This window comes from Lytechinus variegatus, chromosome 16 (genome assembly GCF_018143015.1).
Source record: "Lytechinus variegatus isolate NC3 chromosome 16, Lvar_3.0, whole genome shotgun sequence".
NCBI lineage: Eukaryota > Metazoa > Echinodermata > Echinoidea > Temnopleuroida > Toxopneustidae > Lytechinus > Lytechinus variegatus.
Window position 1 is genome coordinate 27,063,426 of NC_054755.1, and position 7,522 is coordinate 27,070,947.

The following is a 7,522-nucleotide window of genomic DNA, read 5'->3' on the forward strand; positions in this document are numbered from 1 at the left end:
GCATACGGATTGTCTAAAGATGGTTATTGTGCAGCTTGGCTTTCTTTATAAACAGAATCTGGCCCTAATTAACTGCTTGTTCATTTACACAAATGTAGTCAAGCCCACTTACTATCTCTTATTTTGTGGCCTGATCAGTCCACCAGAATCATCCGTTTCATATTTCTGGTGACCGTAAAGCAAATTTGGTGGCCCTGAAACAATAGTAAAACATTACAAGATATAAAAAAAAACTTTGGTAGCCCAACTGGGCCACCACCTTGGCATTTACAGAATTTTGGTGGCCCGACTCTCATATTTGGTTGCCTTTGGACACCAGGCAACCACTCTCAAGCCCTGATTAAGTGTTTATCTTCTACTACATTAACAGTGATGCCCAAAGGTTACTGAACCCCACTAGAAAATAAATAGAAATATTTAAAGTGTCCAAGTGCTGCTGTGTCATAAGGCCACCGCACAACTTACGACTGTTCGCTATCCGATTTTGTAACAGATTGAGTTTTGCTCATTTTCTGAAAATGTGAATGGAACACATCATTTTATTTCAGGTTAAAATCAATTGAAAGAATACTAATTTGACCATTTTGAAAGATTGCAAGATTTTAGTTTGGAGTAAAGGCCCAATTATTTTCAAATCGTAGCTAATCGTCCGACTGCTATGACGTCATTACGACTAGATACCATATTTGCTTTTATTCTAAGAAGGATGATAACATAGTCACAGATTTGAACAAAGGTATTCGTACAATGATTTCGAACATTACACAGTAAAATATACCAAATCTCAATATTAGCATCAAATTCTACATCATTTTATTCTGAAATCGGGTCGCAGACCAATCGTAAGGTGTGTGGTCGCCTTTAGGTATTGTGAAGTCAGGTGATAAAATATTGCATTTAATAAAGTTCGTTCTCTGGGCTTGATGAACGCTGTAAGTGCTGTTGTCTTTATTCAACAGGAGTGCATTTTTTGGTGGAGTTCACTAACTTTTGAAGACGACTGTTTGCACACTTAATTACTACACTAAAGTGTAATCACATGTAATTGCCAGGCAGATGCAGGACTATACAATATGTCACAATATCAGTGATATTTCATTGTAAACAACTATATGCTGTAGTCTAATAATCGCTCGCTGGGACCGATTTATGGTCTTTGTGAAGTTTGTGAAGTATTTAACAGCAAAATATATATTATTCAGGTATTGATGCTTATAATGTTGAATCTGTCTTCAAAACAAGTATTATATATTATGTCATCCAACAGAAAGTAGTTTTGGTGAAAAAGTACTATAAAGATTATGATATATTGCATACATTTTTTTAAACAGGAGTTAAGAATATTATGCAGAAAGATATACATATAACCTTGATGTTATGTAGCTAACTCACATTACAGGATAATTGTTCACGAGCTTTGCATTTTTTCCATTGATAAAAAAAGGTATAAATGAATTAAGTTTCAATACTTTATGTCATGAAATATTTTGTATACTTTTTGTGAAAGAAAACCACATTTCACATACAGACATACCAAAGCCTATTCTCCTGTATGTGTATGTAGATTTAATTGTTTGATACCATATCCAAATTTGTCACCAGAGTACAGATATTATATAAAATAGATGTAATGATTATTGGCCAGTTTTTTTTTTCTCAGAGAGTAGCCTTGTAACAAAAGAAATAGTTTGATAATAATTAATAATGTGATGTATGCTTGGAATCTGTCCACAGGGAGTGGAGAAAGTACATAAACTGTACATTGTGTTGTGTGCTGGCATACCAGGATCCGATAACTGGTACATTACAGTGTGTGTATAATAATCTGTGAAGTTCATAAAAGCATTCGGATATTGTCAAGTGTATCAAGCACAATTCACTGTGGTGAAATGATATCATACTGTACATGTAAATTGCGTAATATATTTAGTCTAGTGCCCCTTTAGGAATTGACATTGTACATGTATATCTAGATATTGGAAATCTATGGATATTGTAAGGAACTTGTAGTTGTCTACATGTACATGTAATATATTTGTATACCTGTCTTCAAGCAAACTGGGTATACATGTATGTATTATTGATATTAATTATGTTATTCTATGAAGTATTAATATTACATGCACATGTTTGTACCTTGAATATGGAAAATGTTTAATAAATTGTGAGAAAAACGTTCTTTATTCCACAATGATATCACAAAAATTTACCTGTTTCTTGGGGGGGGGGGGGGGGGGGGGGGGAGGGCCACTTCCATTGACGAGTGGATACCTTGCGCGACCATGGGGTCTCGAAAAGCACCCTAAACACGTATTTTCCATATTCTGAAAATGCACCCCTTAACAAGTATTGGCATGTGAAACCCTATCCTTGTATTTTAAACAAAACGATAGCCTTGTCAAGTATTCCCTGAAATGAACCCCTAAACAAGTACAGCGATATTTTATTGTTATGTCCGTCGGTCGTCGGTTTATATACACACCATTTGGTTTAGTACGGCCCCATCTTCCACACCTCGCGCAAATCAGACTCTAAACACGTAGTGTTTGGGCAAAAAGGACATCCTTTATAAAACATTTTCATTTAGTTTTATCATCCCCGCAAATTTGACCCTAAACACGTAGCTTTCCTAGCGAAATAGATACCCTTTTTTCATTATTTTAGTGTTTTTGACACCCTTATTACGTTATGTACGTAACGTGCCCTATCTTGAAAAAGACATCCTTTTTATGTGTTTTTTGGGTCGCGCGTGGTATCCACTCGTCAATGTTAGTGGCCCCCCCTCCCGGGTTCTTGGTAAGCTTTTACTTGCAGCCTTGCTTGGCTGCAAGCATGATGGAGTCGTGCTGCAAAACTAGGTAAATTTTCGTGTTTGTGGAATAAAGAACGTTTTCTCATGTCTACACACCAATCAGATGAACCTTTTTAGTGTGTAAACAAATTTTATTTCTATGTATTGAATGTGTGTAAATATATTGGCCCGTATTCTGAAGTCGGGTTTAACTTAAACTCAGGTTTAAAGTTGTGGTTTAAGTATGGATAGCCAATTGTTACTTAAATCATTAACGGTAGAGATATCATACATGTATTTCAGCTTATTTAGCTCTCAAATCATTCATAATTGTCTAGGAAGTATAAATAGATGATTGTTTTCACCATTGATGAATCAGGAAAGAGCACAGTTAACATAAGAAACATACAACTTAATAAAAATTTTGACACTTTTGGCTTCCCATAACTTTAGCACAGAGTTAGACCGTGGTCTAAGTTAAACCTGACTTCAGAATACGGGCCATTGAGTATATCTGCTAAACATACATGTGTATTCATCATGTTTGATATTGCAGTGAGTCTTATGTAATAAAAGAAAATGTTTGCTAAAATATACCTTTTTATTTTTGTAATGTACATGTAAATATTAGCCCAGTGTGTATATGTGCTAAAGAGCTTTCCGTTTTTATATAAAATATGTGTAAACTCGGACTTTAGATTGATGCTATGTGCACTAAAAAAGAAAGCTTTAATATGAAATGAAGATAATGAAATTAGATTAAATTCAAATCACATGTGATTTAATGGAGTACAATTGTATATTACTTTAGATTTAAGATAAGTTTTAATATAAACTGTAAAATCATCTAGACAAATACTTAAATAACTTGTGATGTCAAATCTTGGAAAGGATCGGACCAATAATGAAAAGTACTTCGGTACAATGGGAATGCAGATATAATTACATGGAATGACTGTACTTGCCTTGCTTGGCCGTTAAAAATCCTGACTTTGATAGCAGATTTCCATTTCTTTTTGGTTCCAAAAGATATATCCAAGGCAAACTACCCTGTAAATCTACATATACAATATAAAGCTAATTTCACAAATAACTGTAATTACTGTTGTAGATTGCATAATAAGTTAAAAAGAAAATCATTAATTTTCGAGGGTTTGTCTAATAAGGCTTCTATATTGTGGGTGCTATGAAATATGTACACTTAGGTGTTTTACTGATGCCTTTATTTTATTATTTTTGCTTGAGTAAATTTCTATGAACAGAAGTTTTTTTTAAGTTAAGTTTATACAATGTACTCAATATATGTCAGTTGTGTGAAATTCATGCCCAGGATGAAATAAATGTAAGTAATCCTACTCTGCGAGTCATTGTCTAAGTGTTGTTTCATTATTTCTTAAATGCTGCAGTGTCAAGGGGTTAAATGGGCGATTGTCAAATACGGAGAGCATACTGTTTCTTACATTGTAAGGTCCCATTACTGATGCTCCGGCAACAATTGCTCCGTCATAAATTCCACTCGGTAATCAAATGACTAAATTCAACCCTGGATTTATTACTCTAGTACTCTACCCTAACCTAACCATATAAAACTAACCGTCATAAAACCGTATTGTAACCCTAACTCTCATCCTACATCTAAGACGAAATGCATGTAAAGCCCGGAGCAATCGTCGCAAGATCAAATGTGTCACCGTTAATGAAAAACTTCAGTCTTAAGTCCACTTCTTCCCAGTCGTACATGTAAATGGGTGTCCCACATTTACCTTACACTTGCAGTAAGAAACCTGACCACCTCCGCCCTCCCTTTCAATTATTCAGTGTATCCTCAACTCAACGCGTGCCCAAATTATTTCCAAACACCTAAACAAGTTTTTGTCTGTGTGCAAAATAACCACCTAAGCAAGTTTTTCGCAGGCTTTATTTACACATTTTGGCCCCTAAACAAGTACTCGCCAGAATATGACCCGGAGAAAAAACTTGGGGGAAAAAAAACACCCTAAACACATTTGTCTAGTCTTTAAAAAAAAATGCTTTGGAAAAAAAATAACATACCCTTAATACGTTTGACCCTTCGATTGACCATTGACCAGTCTTTCAAAACTACCCCCTTTTTTTAACCGGTGTATTTGATATCCTTAATGAGTGCATGTGCGGCCCGCATCCAAAACTTAAAAACACCCCTTTAAACATGTTTTTTTGGTCACGTGTGTGTACAGCAATATATTTGACTCCCCCCCACCCCGGTCCAACCCTCCTTGAACCGCCTACCTCAAACTCGAAGCCCTTGTTAAACCAGGGAGGTGAGAGGGCGTCCCTGGTTAAACGTACCCATCATTCCCAGCAAATACCCCACTTGACCTCAGCAGCAATCCACTACTTCTTCCAAACCCATCATCTCCTTAAGTCCTCCATCAAACTTCACACCACACAACAGTCTCACCATTGCTCTCTCTCCATCTGAAAATCCCATTTTCATCCAAACATCACTCCCATATAGCTTCACGTGTACCATTCCCTTCATCTGTAGAGGGGCATCTGATGAGCAAAATGCCGTATTTTGACCTGCAGCGACTCTGGGGCCCGTTTCATAAAGGACTCGCAACTGTTGTTGCCATTATGGCAACTACCTTGTTGACCTTGTTTATGATTGGCTGCTGAGCCCTGTTACCATGGTAGTTGCCATTATGGCAACGTTACAACAGTTGCAAGTCCTTTATGAAACAGGCCCCTGGTCCCCAATGAAAGCTTAGCGATTAATTGTGAGGATGACTTTTACGATTGATCATACTAATGCAATCACAGAAATCAGCCCCAGGATCACTTGCCAAGCTTCATGTTATGGGGTCCAGTTACGCATGATTTTCAACCAATCAACAGCGCGCATTTGGGACTTGCGTTTGATTTTTTGACTTGCGTTTAAACGCAACTCTTTCTGCAACAGGCCCCAGGAGGAATTGCTCAATGGTGGACAGAGAGGCCCATATTATCAACTTGGGTTCAAATCAAAGCCAGGGGGCCGTTTCATAAAGCTGTTCGTAAGTTAAGAGCGACTTTAAGAACGACTGGTGATCCTTTCTTACGCGCTAAACCATCGCCAATTCAATATACCACTTACCGCAAGAAGGGATCACCAGTCGTTCTTAAAGTCGCTCTTAAATTATGAACAGCTTTATGAAACACCCACCCGGTTTGAATTTGTGGTTGAACTATGGATAGCCAATTGGGGCAAGAATCTCTATTAGCACAATTTCAATTTATTAACTCGCATGACACTCAAATCATTCAGAACTGCTGGGAATGATAATTGAACTATTTTTGTCTCACCTGCATAGCAGAGTGAGACTATAGGCGCCGCTTTTCCGGTGGCGGCGACGGCGACGGCGGCGTCAACATCAAATCTTAACCTGAGGTTAAGTTTTTGAAATGACATCATAACTTAGAAAATATATGGACCTAGTTCATGAAACTTGGACATAAGGTTAATAAAGTATCACTGAACATCCTGCATGAGTTTCACGTCACATGACCAAGGTCAAAGGTCATTTAGGGTCAATGAACTTTGGCCGAATTGGGGGTATCTGTTGAATTCCCATCATAACTTTGAAAGTTTATGGATCTGATTCATGAAACTTAGACATAATAGTAATCAAGCATCACTGAACATTTTGTGCAAGTTTCAGGTCTCATGATTAAGGTCAAAGGTCATTTAGGGTCAATGAACTTTGGCCGAATCAGGGGTATCTGTTGAATTACCATCATAACTTTGAAAGTTTATGGATCTGATTCATGAAACTTGTACATAAGAGTAATCAAGTACCACTGAACATCCTGTGCGAGTTTCAGGTCACATGATCAAGGTCAAAGGTCATGTAAGGTCACTGAACTTTGGCCATGTTGGGGTTTTTTGTTGAATAACCATCATATCTCTGTAAGTTTATTGGTCTAGTTCATAAAAAGTGGACATAAGAGTAACCATGTATCACTGAACATCTTGTGCGAGTTAGAGTAGTTTTCAAAGTCAGCACTGCTGCTATATTGAACTGCGCGATGCAGGTGAGACGGCCAGAGGCATTCCACTTGTTCTTCATTGTGCAAGCAAATGGAAAGAAAATTGTAAACATAAGAAATATACAATGTAACACCAGAATTTTTTAGTTTTGGCTCCCCATAATTCTAGCACAGAGTTAGACCAGATTCTAAGGTAAACCCGACTTCAGAATACGGGCTAATGAGTGTAAAAATAGGAATACTCAAGAATCATGATTTTGTGGAAGGCGGAGTAAAATAAATACTAAAAAATTTCCTTCAATAAATGTGCAAATGGCCTTCTTTTATTCTTGGAACAATAAACACAAAATGAACCATGGAAAGAATAATTGGAAAAGAAATAATCAAAAAATCTGTATAAATTAAACACCTGTTCATAATAAATTGAACTTGTCATCCATTTACAATATAAAAATAATTTGTACATTTTTTCCTTCATATAACACTGTATATAAATATCTGTTGATGATATATGGTACAATTTTACAGAACAAGCCAACAAATTGCCGTTTCAATGCCACAATCAATCTTGTTTCTACATAAACATATCATATTGTATAATTATATTCTTAAAGTTACTACCGGTAATTGCAAGGGATTAGATAATTCTTATTAATGGGGAAAATGCTGATAAAACTTGTTCATCAAAGAAAAGAATAACATAGCCAACAAGCTTTTAGAATA